Source organism: Chiloscyllium punctatum, chromosome 50, assembly GCF_047496795.1.
Source record: "Chiloscyllium punctatum isolate Juve2018m chromosome 50, sChiPun1.3, whole genome shotgun sequence".
NCBI lineage: Eukaryota > Metazoa > Chordata > Chondrichthyes > Orectolobiformes > Hemiscylliidae > Chiloscyllium > Chiloscyllium punctatum.
In genome coordinates this window covers 45,654,423-45,669,595 of record NC_092788.1, presented here as the reverse complement: position 1 = coordinate 45,669,595, position 15,173 = coordinate 45,654,423, and the positions used below count along the sequence as shown (strand labels likewise).

The 15,173-nt window shown below is 45.9% G+C and overlaps 1 long non-coding RNA gene across 13 annotated transcripts in view; it reads right to left on the bottom strand.

Annotated features, from left to right (window-relative positions):
- Window positions 1-15,173, bottom strand: part of LOC140469993 (uncharacterized) — an 83,990-nt gene that overhangs the window by 42,093 nt on the left and 26,724 nt on the right. For all 13 annotated transcript variants that reach the window (XR_011956287.1, XR_011956285.1, XR_011956286.1 and 10 more), the window contains 3 exons: window positions 14,132-14,243; window positions 13,909-14,029; window positions 8,694-8,800 (listed from right to left, as the gene is read on the bottom strand). This is a non-coding gene — a long non-coding RNA (uncharacterized lncRNA). The remainder of the gene's footprint in view (window positions 1-8,693; window positions 8,801-13,908; window positions 14,030-14,131; window positions 14,244-15,173) is intronic.

The window sequence follows — 15,173 nt, the reverse complement described above, 5'->3', positions numbered from 1 at the left end:
CCTGAATGCGTGTAGCATTCATAACAAAGCAAATGAACTAATGGCACAGATAATAGTGAATGATTATGATTTGGTAGGCATCACAGAGACTTGGTTACACGGGGGTCGGGACTGGCAGTTAAACCTCCAAGGATTTTCAACTTATCGAAAAGACAGGGAGGTCGGCAGAGGGGGTGGCGTTGCCTTGTTAGTGAAGAACAATATTAAATGTATGATACTGAATGACATATCGTCAGATGATGTGGAGTCTGTGTGGGTGGAATTGAGGAACCACAAAGGCAAAAAAACCATAATTGGAGTTGTGTACAGACCTCCTCACAGTGGTCAGGAGCAGGCACGCAACATGTACCGGGAAATAGAGAAGGCATGTCAGAAAGGCAAGGTCACGGTCATCATGGGAGACTTCAATATGCAGGTGGACTGGGTAAATAATGTTGCCGGTGGATCCAAAGAAAGGGAATTCATGGAATGCTTACAGGATGGCTTTTTGGAACAGCTTGTCATGGAGCCCACAAGGGAGCAGGCTATTCTGGACCTAGTGCTTTGCAATGAACCAGACTTTATAAAAGATCTTAAAGTAAGGGAACCCTGATGAAGCAGCGATCATAATATGGTAGAGTTCAGTCTGGAGTTTGAAAGAGAAGGCAAAATCGGATGTAATGGTGTTACAGTTAAATAAAGGTAATTATGAGGGCATGAAAGAGGAACTGACAAAAATAGACTGGAAGCAGAGGCTTGCGGGGAAGACAGTAGAGCAAAAATGGCAGGAGTTTGTGGGTATAATTAAGGACACTGTACAGAGGTTCATCCCCAAGAAAAGAAAGATTATCCAGGGAGGGATTAGACAGCCATGGCTGACAAAGGAAGTCAGGAAATGTATTAAAGAAAAAGAGAGATCCTATAAAGTGGCCAAGAGCAGTGGGAAATCGGACGATTGGGAAGGCTACAAGAACAAACAGAGGATAACAAAGAGAGTAATAAGAAAGGAGAGGATCAATTATGAAGGTAGGCTAGCCAGTAATATTAGAAACGACAGTAAAAGTTTCTTTCAATACATAAGAAACAAACGACAGACAAAAGTAGACATTGGGCCACTTCAAACTGATGCTGGAAGCCTAGTGATGGGAGATAAGGAAACAGCAGGAGAACTTAACAAGTACTTTGCGTCAGTTTTCACAGTGGAAGACAGGAGTAGTATCCCAACAATTAAAGGGAGTCAGGAGGCTGAGTTGAGTATGGTTGTCATTACAAAAGAGATAGTGCTAGAAAAGCTAAAAAGTCTTAAAATTGATAAATCTCCTGGCCCCGAAGGGATACATCCTCGAGTTCTGAGAGAGGTGGCTGAGGAAATAGCGGAGGCATTGGTTGAGATCTTTCAAGAGTCAGGGAAAGTCCCGGATGATTGGAAGATGGCGGTTGTAACCCCATTGTTCAAGAAAGGATCAAGACAAAAGATGGAAAATTATAGGCCAATTAGCCTAACCTCGGTTGTTGGTAAAATTCTAGAATCCATCATTAAGGTTGAGGTTTCTAAATTCTTAGAAGAGCAGAGTCTGATTAGAACAAGTCAACATGGATTTACTAAGGGGAGGTCATGCCTGACAAACCTGATGGTATTCTTTGAAGAGGTGACAAGCAGGTTAGGCCAGGGAAACCCAGTGGATGTGGTCTATCTGGACTTCCAAATGGCCTTTGATAAGGTGCCACACGGGAGGCTGCTGAGCAAGGTGAGGGGGCATGGTGTTCGAGGTGAGCTACTGGGATGGATTGAGGATTGGCTGTCTGACAGAAGGCAGAGAGTTGGGATAAAAGGTTCTTTTTCAGAATGGCAGCCGGTGACGAGCGGTGTCCCACAGGGTTCGGTGCTGGGGCCACAGCTGTTCGCATTATACATTAATGATTTGGATGAGGGAACCGGAGGCATTCTAGCGAAGTTTGCCGATGATACGAAGTTAGGTGGACAGGCAGGTAGTACTGAGGAAGTGGGGAGGCTGCAGAAGGATCTAGACAGTTTGGGAGAATGGTCCAGGAAATGGCTGATGGAATTCAATGTGAACAAATGCGAGGTCTTGCACTTTGGCAAAAAGAATAAAAGCACAGACTACTTTCTAAACGGTGAGAGAATTCGTAAAGCCAAAGTACAAAGGGATCTGGGAGTGCTAGTCGAGGATTCTCTAAAGGTCAACATGCAGGTTGAGTCTGTGATTAAGAAAGCGAATGCGATGTTGTCACTTATCTCAAGAGGGTTAGAATATAAAAACACCATTGTGCTACTGAGACTTTATAAAGCTCTGGTTAGGCCCCATTTGGAGTACTGTGTTCAGGTTTGGTCCCCACACCTCAGGAAGGACATACTGGCACTGGAACGTGTCCAGCGGAGATTCACACGGATGATCCCTGGAATGGTAGGTCTAACATATGAGGAACGGCAGAGGATCTTGGGATTGTATTCATTGGAGTTTAGAAGATTAATGGGAGACTTAATAGAGACGTACAAGATAATACATGGCTTGGAAAGGGTGGATGCTAGGAAATTGTTTCCGTTAGGTGAGGAGACTAGGATCCGTGGACACAGCCTTAGAATTAGAGGGGGTCATTTCAGAACAGAAATGCGGAGACATTTCTTCAGCCAGATAGTGGTGGGCCTGTGGAATTCATTGCCGCAGAGTGCAGTGGAGGCCGGGACGCTAAATGTCTTCAAGGCAGAGATTGATAGATTCTTGTTGTCTCGGGGAATTAAGGGCTACGGGGAGAATGCGGGTAAGTGGAGTTGAAGTGCCCAGCAGCCATGATTGAATGGCGGAGTGGACTCGATGGGCCGAATGGCCTTACTTCCACTCCTATGTCTTATGGTCTCAGGACTTTTGCAGTCACATTGAGATTTGAAATATTCGCCCACGGACAGAATACACACCTTTCCTTCCACATGAAAAGGCCAATGATATTCAGATCGGCACGGATCAAGTAACGATCAGATCGGAACATGAAGTTCAATTTGAATTTCTCATCCGCAACTCCACCCTTTCAGTACCATACAACAGAGCACACAAGTTACCACTGTTAACACAGGATGGAAATTCATAAGACAATTGTAGTATTAAACTGTAGTTTCCTTGTTCCCCCAAAGCTTTAAACCTCAGTCTCACAATTTCTCTTCTGTGAACTGAAATCCAAACCAATCCCCCCACTCCTTTCCTCCACACCCAGTTCTCTCACACTCTCTCTTCGAATTCAGTTTCCTAGCTCCTGATGAGAACCATCCTGCATACACTGCTTCCTGCACACTCTGGCCAAGACCCATCTGACTAAAATGAGCCAAATTAGAATTCTAATTGCAGGCCCATCCTTGTCCCTTTCCATAACAACCGTGAATCTTCACAAAAGAGTTCTGATAACTTTCTGAAAAACACTGCACCACCGATAGTCTGATCACATGTCAGGGTAGCAAGAGAAGGGCCATTCCTCTGGGTCCTGCTCCCAGAGGGATGAAGCTGCTAATGACAGATTAATCCCTCACACCCACAGCCTCCTTCCCAGGCACTGACCTATACTGCACATACTCCCACAATTAGCCAGCACTGCACCCATGCACTGGTCTCCCCTCCTGCAGCACGAGCTCCCGATCATACAGGAGTCTGGGTGATTGACAGCAGCTGCTGCCCAATATATCAGAATCCCTACAGTATGGAAACAGGCCCTTTGGCCAAACAAGTCCATACTGACCCTCCAAACAGTAACTTACCCAGACCCATTCCCCCTAACTAATGTAACTAATACTATGGGCAATTTAGCATGGCCAATTCACCTGCCCTGCACATCTTTGGATTGTGGGAGGAAACCGGAGCACCCGGAGGAAACCCCCTCAGACACGGGGAGAATGCACAAACTCCACACAGTCGCCCGTGGCCGAAATCGAACCCGGGTACCTGGTGCTGTGAGGCAGCAGTGCTAACCACTGAGCCGTCTCTATAGAGTGGAGGAGGCGGGGCGGGAGGACTGGGACAACGGGATTGTAAACGACAGATGAATGTGGAGGACACTGGGGGATTAACAGGTCAGTGAGAGACAGGAACAGTGCAGCAGCAGGAGGGGATCCTGGACAAACTGAGCAATGGGAGAGAAACTACAGGAAGGTTCTGTTTGGAGACTCAGGCAGGGACAGCTGGGAGACAGTATGGCCTGGTGGCTTGGGCAGGTTTACTAATCAGCCTCTTCAAAGATGCTGTTTCTCAACTCTGTCATTACCTCTGGACTAGGAGGATCAGGCTCACTTACACTATTTCCTGGTGGGCAAGGGTATAGGGACTGCCTTTCAAAAGGAACTCCCCTTTGTTGGTGACATGAACAAGACTCAATACAGACTCACTGACAAAATGCTGGTATACTTGAACTTCATCCAGAATATTAACACCTATAACTGGACAACGCAGACCCCAATGTACAGAGTTAAATCCTGGATACTAATAACAGCTTTGTGCATGGGAAATCATATCTCATGAATTTGACTCAGTTTTTTTGAAGAAGTAACAAAGAGGATTGCTGAGGTCAGAGCATGGACATGATCTACATGGACTTCAGTAACATGTTTGACAAGGTTCCTCATGGGAGACTGGTCAGCAAGGTTAGATCGCATGGAGTACAGAACTGGCCCGAAGGTAGAAGGCAGAGGGTGCTTTTCAGACTGGAGGCCTGTGACCAGTGGAGTCTCACAAGGATCGGTGCTGGATCCACTACTTTTCGTCATTTATATCCATGATTTGGATGTGAACAGAAGAGGTATTTGTAAGTAAGTTAGCAGATGACACCAAAATTTGAGGTGGAGTAGACAGTGAAAAAGATTACCTCAGAGTACAAAAGGATCTGGATCAGATGGGTGAATGAGCTGAGGAGTTCAGTTTAGAAAAATGCGAGCTGGTGCATTTTGGAAAAGCAAACTTGAGCAGGACTTATACAGTTAATAGTAAGTTCCTGGGGAGTGCTGCTAAACAAAGAATCCTTGGAGTGCAGGTTCATATTTCCTTGACAGTAGAGTAGCAAGTAGATAGGATAGTGAAGGCAGCAGTTGGTCTGCTTGTCTTTATTGGTCAGAGCATTGAGTATAGGGGTTGGGAGGTCTTAGTGCGGCTGTACAGGACATTGCAAAAGTTGCCGAATCTATATTCCATAGAATTCTGTTCTCCTTCCTATCAGATGGATGTTCTTAAACTTTAAAGAGATCAAAAAGAATTATAGCATGTTGCCAGGGTTGGATAGGCTGTTTTCCCTGGAGCGTCAGAGGCTGAATGGTGACCTGAAACAGATTTTTAAATTCAGGTTGGGCATCGATACGGTAAATAGACAAGATATTTGCCCTGCAGTGGGGGAGTACAGAACTAGGGGACTGGGAGGGAGGGTAGGCAGACAGGGCGTGGGTGGATCGAGGTGGGTGGGACAGAAATGGGTGGGGAAAGAGAGTGGGGGACAGAGAGGGGTGGCACAGAGATGGGTGGGGACAGAAAGTGGGATTAGAGAGGAGGGGAACGTGGGGGGTGTGACTGACAGAAAGGGGGAACAGACCTGGTGGGTAGGGGAGGCAACCAACAAAGGGGGGAAGAGACAGGGGGGGTGAATGGGGGAACAGATGACAGGGGGGGAGGAGGAGGGGAACAGGCTGATGGGGGGGGGGGGGGAAGGAGGGACAGACAGAGTGGGGGGAGCAGACAGTGTGGGGGGAGACGGGGAAACAGAGTGGGAAGATGGAGAGCTATTTTATAGATCTACAACTCCATCCTGTTCCTGTTTTCTCCTCCTCACCTTTATCCCCTCTGAAGGGCTCAGAACAACTGCATAGTTCTTGGAAAGTAGAGTTTCACGGAGATCAGGTGCTGAACGTGGCATTTGGGACACTAACATTGAATGCAATGCGCTGATTCGATTCGATTCCACTGTCTGTGTGGTGCTTGCACATTCTCCCTGTCTGTCTGCGTGGGCTTCCTCTGGGTGCTCTTAATTTCCTCCCACAAATCCAAAGACATGCAGGTTAGCTGGATGAGCTTTGGGTAATGGTAGGTTACAGAGTTAGGGTGGAATGCTGTTCCGATGGTTGGTATGGTCTCATGGGCCGAAAGGCCTGCTTCCACACTGTAGGGATTCTGTCACTGAGTATAGGGATTAGGAGGGCACGTTGTGGCTGAGCAGGGCATTGGTGAGGTCAATTTTAGAATACTGTATTCAATTCTGGTCTCCCTGATTTCAGAAAGATGTTACCAGAATAGGACTTAACCTCTTAATGACAAGTTCCTGGGAAGTGTTGACAGACAAACAGACTGTGCAGTGTGGGTTGATAGGTCATTGAAAGTGTGGTTGAAGGGAGACAGGTCGGTGAAGGTGGTGTGCGGTATGCTAGCTGTTATTGGGCAGTGCATTGAGGATAGGAGTTGGGAGATCATGGTTCGGTTGTACGGTTTATTGGCTCGGCCACTTTTGGAAACCCCAGCCTGCTTTCAATTCCAGTCTCCCTGCTACACGAAAGATGTTGGAAAACTTGCAAGAGTTCAGAAAAGTTTTACTAGGGTGTTTCCAGTATTGGAACATTTGAACCATAGGGAGAGGCTGAATAGGCTGAGGCTATTTCCCTGCAGCACTGGACACTTTAGGTGGCTTTATTGAACTTTATAAAATTATGAGGAGCAATGATAGGGTGACTAGTCATGGTTTCTTTTTTTCCTCAGGGTAGGGGAGTCCAAACAAATGTGAATCTTTTTTCCAAGGAGGAAATGACAAATTCTAGAAGAGAGATGGGAAGGTTAAAGGATATGAAAACCGAACCAACTGAAGATGCTGTAAACCAGGAAGAGAATCAGAAGTTTCTGGTAAAGCTCAGCAGGTCTAGCAGCATCTGTGAAAAGAAATTAGAGTTAACGTATCTGAGGAAGGGTGACCAGACCCGAAACTTTAACTGATTTTTCTTCACAGATGCTGCATGACCGACTGAGCATTTCCAACAACATCTGTGCAAGTTTACGGGGAGTTGTTTGGAGTATATACCCGAGAGGAACTTTATAAAGTGCGAGTCAGACCACATCTGGAGTAATGACAGAAGTTTTGGTCCCTTTATTTAAGGAAATACATCATTCCATCAGAGGCATTTCACAGAACAGTGACTGGGATGATCCCTGGTTTACAGGGATTATCTTTTAAGAAAAGGCTGAAGAAGTTGGGACTGTACTCATTGGATTTGGGAAGAATGAGAGGGGATCTCATTGTAACATGTAGGATTCTTAAAGAGTTTGACAGGGTAAATACGGAGAGGATGTTTCCCATCATGAGGGAGTCTGGAACCAGATTCTGGGATAGTCGCGGAATCACGGGTTCTGTTTTTGATTCGTCAAGTTTAAGGCAACACCGACACGGGTCAGGGGTTTCAGTAGCAATGGAGCTGGGGTGAGGTGGAGACAAGCAACATTTAAGAGATTGGAATTCCTGGTGTTTGGGATTGTGTAGATGTCTGATCAGAAGGTCACCTTGGGGTCAGATATGAGAGCAATATTGTGAAGAGTGTGGTTCTGCCTCAGACAGTTCCCAGGGAGAGGGAGGGGCTCAGCAGTAAGGGAAAGTAATTTGTAATAGCAACTGAGGGCAATGGGTTTAACCATTGCAACGTTCCGTTGCAGGAAATTGCAGCCAATCGCTTGGTGGGAGTGTGATGAGCAGTTTGATAACTGAGTAATGGAGAGGGATGATGGGGAGGGGGAGCTGGGCATTGACAGTGTACATGTGAAACCGAACACGGTGCTTTTGGACAATGTCACCTCCTGGCAGTATGTAGGTGAGAAACAGGAGGGACCAAGGAGAGATCCTTAAGGGACACCAAATACAAGGAATTCAGAAAGGAAAGGGAGAGTCAGGATGGAGTAGGTTTTTGCAACGACGGTTGGGTTAAATATTAGTTTGTAGCAGAATGGGAGAGAAGGACATAACCAGCAAAGACAGACAGGTCGAACAAGGAACAATATCTGTGAATTGGGGAGGGGGAGTGATGAGGAGGAGGAGCAGCCCAACTCCAAAAGCACTATTCCTACATCAGTGACATCACCCAACTCCACCCTAGTCTCAGCTCATTTACTGAAATACTCGTCCATCCCTGTGTTATCTCCAGACTTCATTATCCAAACACACTCCTGGCCAGCCTCCCACATTCAACTTACATGTAATCTCAAGAGTATCTAAAACCCTCCTGCCCGAGTGCTCACTTGTACCAAAACTTGTTGATTCATCAAAAGGCTCCTATTAACAAGCAACAATTTAAAATTCTCACCCTTGATATAATTCCTGGCTGTGAACATCCCTGTCTCCCTGCACCACACAACCTGCGAGACCCCGACAACTCATTTTCTTTCAGACTCCCAACGATGAGTTTATTCATTGCTTCACTGGTCTGGCTGTTTCTACTGTTGCCAAGGCAACGCGGTCTGGAATTCCCACCTGAACCCCCTCAGACCTGCTTTCCTCCTTTAAGGTATTCCTGAAAACCTGCTTATTTGGCAATTCTTTTGATCACCTGACCTAATATCCCCATCTATGGCCTTATGTCAGAAGTTCTCAATAGTATTTCTGTGGAATTAAGAACATGATAAAAAAAAACTGCTGTTGATTTGCACATATATTGTCAACTCTTCAATGTTACTGAGTGAATAATCTATAACAGCTCTTACCCAAACACATTGTGGGAGCACCTTCACCACACGAACTGCAGCTGTACAAGGAAGTCAAACATCACCTTCTCCACAGGCAGTGGGGCTTTGGCACTGATCACTGGTATCTGTGAAGGGAGAAACACACAGTTGATATTTCAGGGAGAGCAAAATGGATTATAGGGAGGGAAAACGGTGCAGAATTTGGGATTTTTAAATTTGTGTTTTACAACGCGCACTAAGTTCTGTAAAACCTCTCATCCCATACCATGAAAATTTCCTTCTCTTCCTGGTCAATATGTCTTTCCTTTCCCCTGCCCTTCACCTTCACACATTTCCAATGCCTTGGCCACAACAAAACTGTGCTGCCAATGAAGTTTATGACATGTTTGAGTATTGCCCTGCCCCTCATTCACTCCGATTGGTTGAAGGACCAACTAGCACCTCTAGCCCCGTTCCCCAACTCTTAATGGTCCTGCGCTGACATCAATAATCCGAGGCCCATTGTGGGCTGGAGCATGCTCAGTGCTTCCTGCTTTTGCTGTTGTTCATCAGGGAAAAGAGAGAGAGAGAGAGGGCTCATATCTGTTTCTCCTGATATCAGACAATAACAACAACTACCTGCATTGTATGGAGCCTTTCACATTGACAAATCTCCTAAAATGCTTCACGAATGATGGAAACGTTGATTAAAGAGAACGATTTTTAGGTACATCTTTAAGGCGGACAGAGGGAGTAAGGGAGGATATTCCAAAGGGTTGTGTCCTCGGCAGCTCCAATTGTGGAGTGATACAGAACATAGAAAAATACAGCACAGTACAGGCCCTTTGGCCCTTGATGTTGTGCCAATCCAAGCCCACCTAACCTACACTAGCCCACTATCCTCCATATGCCTATCCAATGCTCGTTTAAATGCCCATAAAGAGGGAGAGTCCACCACTGCTACTGGCAGGGCATTCCATGAACTCACGACTCGCTGAGTAAAGAATCTACCCCTAACATCTGTCTTATACCTACCACCCTTTAATTTAAAGCTATGCCCCCTCATAATAGCTGACTCCATACGTGGAAAAAGGTTCTCATGGTCAACCCTATCTAAACCCCTAATCATCTTGTAAAAGGTGGGCAACAGCTTACAATGGAGACAGTTAGTGGCTAACCATAAGTTAACAACCTCATGTCGTAGCCCCCCTACCCCACACACCAGGCCTCGTTCTCACAGCCTGCCATTACACACTACCTATGGTTAGCCACTAACACCTAATGACCCTCCTCCAGCCAGATCTTTATCCCCTCCTTTATCCAACCGTTCTTCTCACTCTATCCCCACCTATCCTTTACTCCTTTTATTCTCCCCCCACACTAACTTCTGCACATAAACTGACTTTTTTTCTCAGGAACATCTGTCCTGAGGAAGGGACACTGAGTCTGAAACTTTAACTCGGATTTCTCTTCACAGATGCTGCCAGACCTGCTGAACTTTTCCAGAACCTCCTGGTTGATGTTTCTGATTTACATCTTCCACAGTTCTTTTGGTTCTAATTTAACGGGAGTTTGTAATTCAGGTCCAACAGCCTCTGTCCCAGTCTCTGCTGTCTCTCCCAACCCCAAACAGTGACACTGCACCTGCACAGCTCATCGACAGGTGTTGTCTTGCTGGCCACACCCCTCATTCAATTGCATTGGCTGCAGGACCACACAGCCTCTCCTCCCATTGGTCTGGAGCTGCCATCAATCAGCCGGACCCCATTGTGATGAGAGTGGAGGGCTAATCCCTCTCTCTGCCCTGTGATGAGCTTCATCATTCACAGTGAATGGGACAGTATCACAGAGCACAGGGCCTGGGGACTATTCAGCCCATTGGGGCTGTACTCACTCCCTCTGGAGATGCTGCAAGTCTGTCCCAAGTTCCCTCCCATGTGCCCATAGCCCCCCAAATCTTTCCTGAAAAAGTAAAACTCTAAGTCTGTTTCAGAACACCTGCTGAATCTGTGTCATTCAGATTGTTCCAGATGCTCAGAACTTACTGATTTCACATTTTCACTTTATATTATTTGCCAATTACTTGAAAGTAGTTACTAAAAATTGTGACAGTGTTAACAATTCCTCTCTCTCTCTGCAAATTCAAGACCTTGGAACCAAATCTGCACCAGATCGAAATCACTGATTCACCTTCTCAGCTCCAAGGATAATTATCTGTGCTTCAGCGAGCTCTCCACAAAATAGAGGAATGCATCTTTTTTTATTAATATCAAAGAAACAGACCTTCGGTCCAATTCGTCCGTGCCAACAAGGAATCCTAATCTAATGGATTCCCATTTACCAGCTATTGGCCTGCATCCATCAAAACCCTTCCTATTCATGTACCCAATTGGAAGCCTTTTAGATGTTGTGATTTTTCAGCCTCCACTACTTCATCTGGTAGCCCCTCCCATACACACACCACACTCAGCTTGAAAACGTTGCCATTTAGATCCCTATTAAATGTTTCCCCTCTCAACTTAAACCCAGGTGCTCTAGTTTTGGACCCACCTAACCTGAGGAAATAGGACCCCCGCTGCTCACCTTACCCACGCCCCTTGTGATTTTATAAATCTCCATGAAGTCGCCTCTCAGTCTTTTACTCTCCAGAGAAAATAGCCACAGCCTATTCAGCCTCTCCCTGTAGCCCAAATCCTCCAATCCTGGCAACGTTTTTGTAAATCTTGTCCAAACAAGTTTCACAACATCCTTCCCAGAACAGAGTAATTCAAACTGAAAACAGAATTCCAGAAGTGGCTTAATCAACGTCCTGTCCAGCTTCTGTATTCAATGCATTGACCAATAACGGAGAGCATTAATGGAATCCCATTTGCCAGCGGTTCACCCTTATCCCTCTAAAACCATTTCTCTTCATGTACCCAATCAAATGCCTTTTAAATGCTGCAATTGTACTAGCCTCCACCCCTTCTCTGGCAATTCATTCCATAAATGCAATGCCCTCAACATGAACAAGATGCCCCTTAGATCCCTTTTCAATCTTTTCCCTCTCACCTTATGCCTGTACCCTCTAGTTCTGGACCCACCGAACTTGGGAAAAAGTCCCTGACTGCTCACTTTATCCATGCCCTTCATGATTTTATGAGATCACCTCTCAGCCTCCAACTCTCCAGGGAAAATAGTCCCAGCCTATTGAGCCTTTCCCAATAGCTCAAACCATCCAACCCTGGCAAAATCCTTGCAAATATTTTCTGAACCCTTTCAAGTTTCTCAAAGTTATTCCGAGAACAGGGAGATTGGAACTATAAACAGAATTCCAGAAGAGCTGTAATCAGTGCCCTGTCCACCCACAATATGACATCACAACAGCTGCATTCAGTGCATTGACCAATAACGGGGAGCGTACCAAATGCTGCATTCACTACCCTGCCTACCTGTGACTCTACTTTCAAGGAACTAAGAACCTGCACTCCAAGGTCCCTTTGTTCAGCAATGTTCCCCAGGACTTTACCATTAAGTGTATAAGTCCTGCCCTGATTTGCCTTTCCAAAATACAACAGCTCGCATTTATCTAAATTGAACTCCGTCTGCCATTCCTTGCTCCAATGGCTCATCTGATCAAGATCCTGTTGTATTCTGAACTAACCTTCTTCATTCTAAAACTCCAATTTTGGTGTCTTCTGTAAACCTACTGACCATAACTCATATATTCACATCCAAGTCATTTATTTAAGGGCCCAATATCCATCCTTGCAGCACATTGCTGCTCACAGGCCTCCAGTCCGCAAAGCAACCCTCCATCATCATCCTCTGTCTCCTACCTTCAAGGCAGTTTTGTAATGGCTTGCTCTCCCTGCATTCCATGTCATCTAACCCTGCTAACCAGTCTGCTTTGTGGAACCTTGTTGAATGTCCATATAAACAATGTTCACCGCCTGGCTTAATCAATTTTCTTTGTCACTTCAAAACACTCACTCAAGTTAGTGAGACACAATTGTGCACGTACAAAGCCACATTGACTCTCCCTGATCATTCCTTACCTTTCCAAATAGATGGATATCCTGTCTCTCAGAATCCCTTCCAACAACTTGCCTGCCACTGACTTCAGACTCACTATTCTCTTGTTCCATGGCCTCTCCTTACCACCTTTTAAAAATAATGGCACCTCACCTGTCGCTATCAATGATACAAATACCTCAGGAGAGGCCCAACAATCACTTCCCTAGATTTCCAGAAAGTTCCAGGATACACCTGATCAGGTTCCAGGGCTTTATCCACCTTGATGCGATTTAAGACATCCAGTCCCACCTCCTCTGTAACATGGACACTTTTCAATTTATCACTGTTTATTTCTCCAAACTCTCGAGCTTCCATATACTTCTCCAGTAAAAATGACGTGAAATATTTGCATATCTTTCGCACCCCCTGTGGTTCCATAGACAGCCTTGTTGACCTTTAAGGGGTCCTATTCTCTGGTCCAGTTAATCTTTTGTCTGTGATATATTTGTTTAATCTCTTTGGATCCTACTCCAGGACATCCCAGAAAGGCCTACTTCAAGGACCATAATTTTCCTCTGACTTGATCAACAATGCCCTCCAACACATACCCTCCACTTCCCTCACCTCCGCCTTTACCCCACCCCTCCAGCCACAATAAAGAATATAATCCTGCGGTCTTCACCTTCCACCCCACTAATCTCCAGAAACAGCCCATTAACCTCTGTTATTTCTGCTACCTAAAGCCAGACCCCACCACCAGACACATATTTCCCTCTCCACCCCTATCTGTGTTCCGCAGAGACCATTCCCGCTGCGCCTCCCTTGTTTGGTCCACACCCTCCCACCAACCCACGCTCCACACCCTTGACCCTCCCCTTGCCGCCGTGGGAGATGTAAAAAGTACAGCCACACCTCCCTCTGACCTCTGTCCAAGACCACAAAAGGATCTTTTCACATCAGGCAGAGATTTGCCTGCACATCCCAATACTTCATCTACTGCATCTGGATACTATAGGAAATTTAACATGGTTCATCCAACTAACCTACACATCTTTGGACTGTGGGAGCAAACTGGAACATCCAAAGGAAACCCTCACAGATACTGGGGAGAATGTGCGAACTTGAACACAGGCAGTCACCTGAGGCTGGAATCAAACCCAGGTCCCTGGTGCTGAGGCAGCAGAGCTCACCACTGAGCCACAATACTGTGGGATCTTTGGTGCTGATGTGATGCCCCACTGATACCTCAGTCACTCACCCTGCCTCATGTCCTGATGACGGAGTGAAATTATCCTTAGACAGTTAATCCAGAGACCCAGATAACGATCTGGGTTTGAATCCCATCACGGCAGATGGTGGAACGTGAATTCAATAAATATCTGGAAAAAATAATTTAGTGACAACAAGGAATCCATTGTCAATTGTTGGAAAACTCATCTGGTTCACTCATGACGTTTAGGGAAGGAAAATGCCATCCTTACTTGGTCTGGTCTGCATGGGACTCCAGATCTACAGCAATGTGGTTGTCTCTTAACTGCCCTCTGGGTAAACGCAGCAATAAATGCTGGCCGAGCCAGTGACAGCCTGTGAATCCTGTGAATGAAAGAAGAAAACAGGTCAGGTTTTGTTCCTTCTCTAGTAGGTACATCCTACAAGCTGAATCTGAAATGTTCTCGTACACACTGAACAAATACCTTTCCATCCAAGCCCTTAACACTACAGCACTCCGAGGCCATGTTGGTAAAGTTAAAACCCATTATCATTGCAACTACATTATTCTTACAGATAACTGAGATCTCTCGGTAAAATTTTGTCTCAATTCCCTGCTGACTATTGGGAGAGGGTCTATAATACAATCCCAATAAGATGATCATCCCTTTCTTATTTCTCAGTACCACCCAAACAACTGCCTGGATGTACTCCAAGGAATATCCTCCGGAAGCCCAGCCGTAACATTATCCCTAAACAAAGATGCCACTACCCCTGCTCGGTTGCCCCCTTCTAACCTTGCTATAGCATCTATACCCTGGAAAATTAAGCTGTTAGTCCTATCCATCTCTGAGTATTGCCTCTGTAATTGCTGTAATATTCCAGTGCCATGTTGTTCAAAACCATACCCTGAGCCCACCTGCCTGACCTGTCAGGTCTCTTGCACTGAAATAAATGCAGTGTAACTGGTCCGTCCCACCTCATTCTGTGACTTGCTCTTGCCTGCCTTGACAGTCTGACTGGTGAACAGTACCAGTCTCAGACTCACCTCTTTTCTCACTATCTCTTTAGGATTACCCCGACTCCCTCACTGGTTTAATGCATGCCGAGTGGCACTAGCAAATCTCCCTGCTCGTCAGGACCCCATGCTTTCCCCTTCCTATGCCACTGGTACCAATGTACAATGTCTTCCCACTGGTTATCCTCCCCTTTGAGAAGATTCTGAACCATCTCGGAGTCATCCTTGACCCAGGCACCACCCCATTCTGATGTCTCACTGTCAGCTGCAGAAACAGCAGACTGTGCCCCTGACTA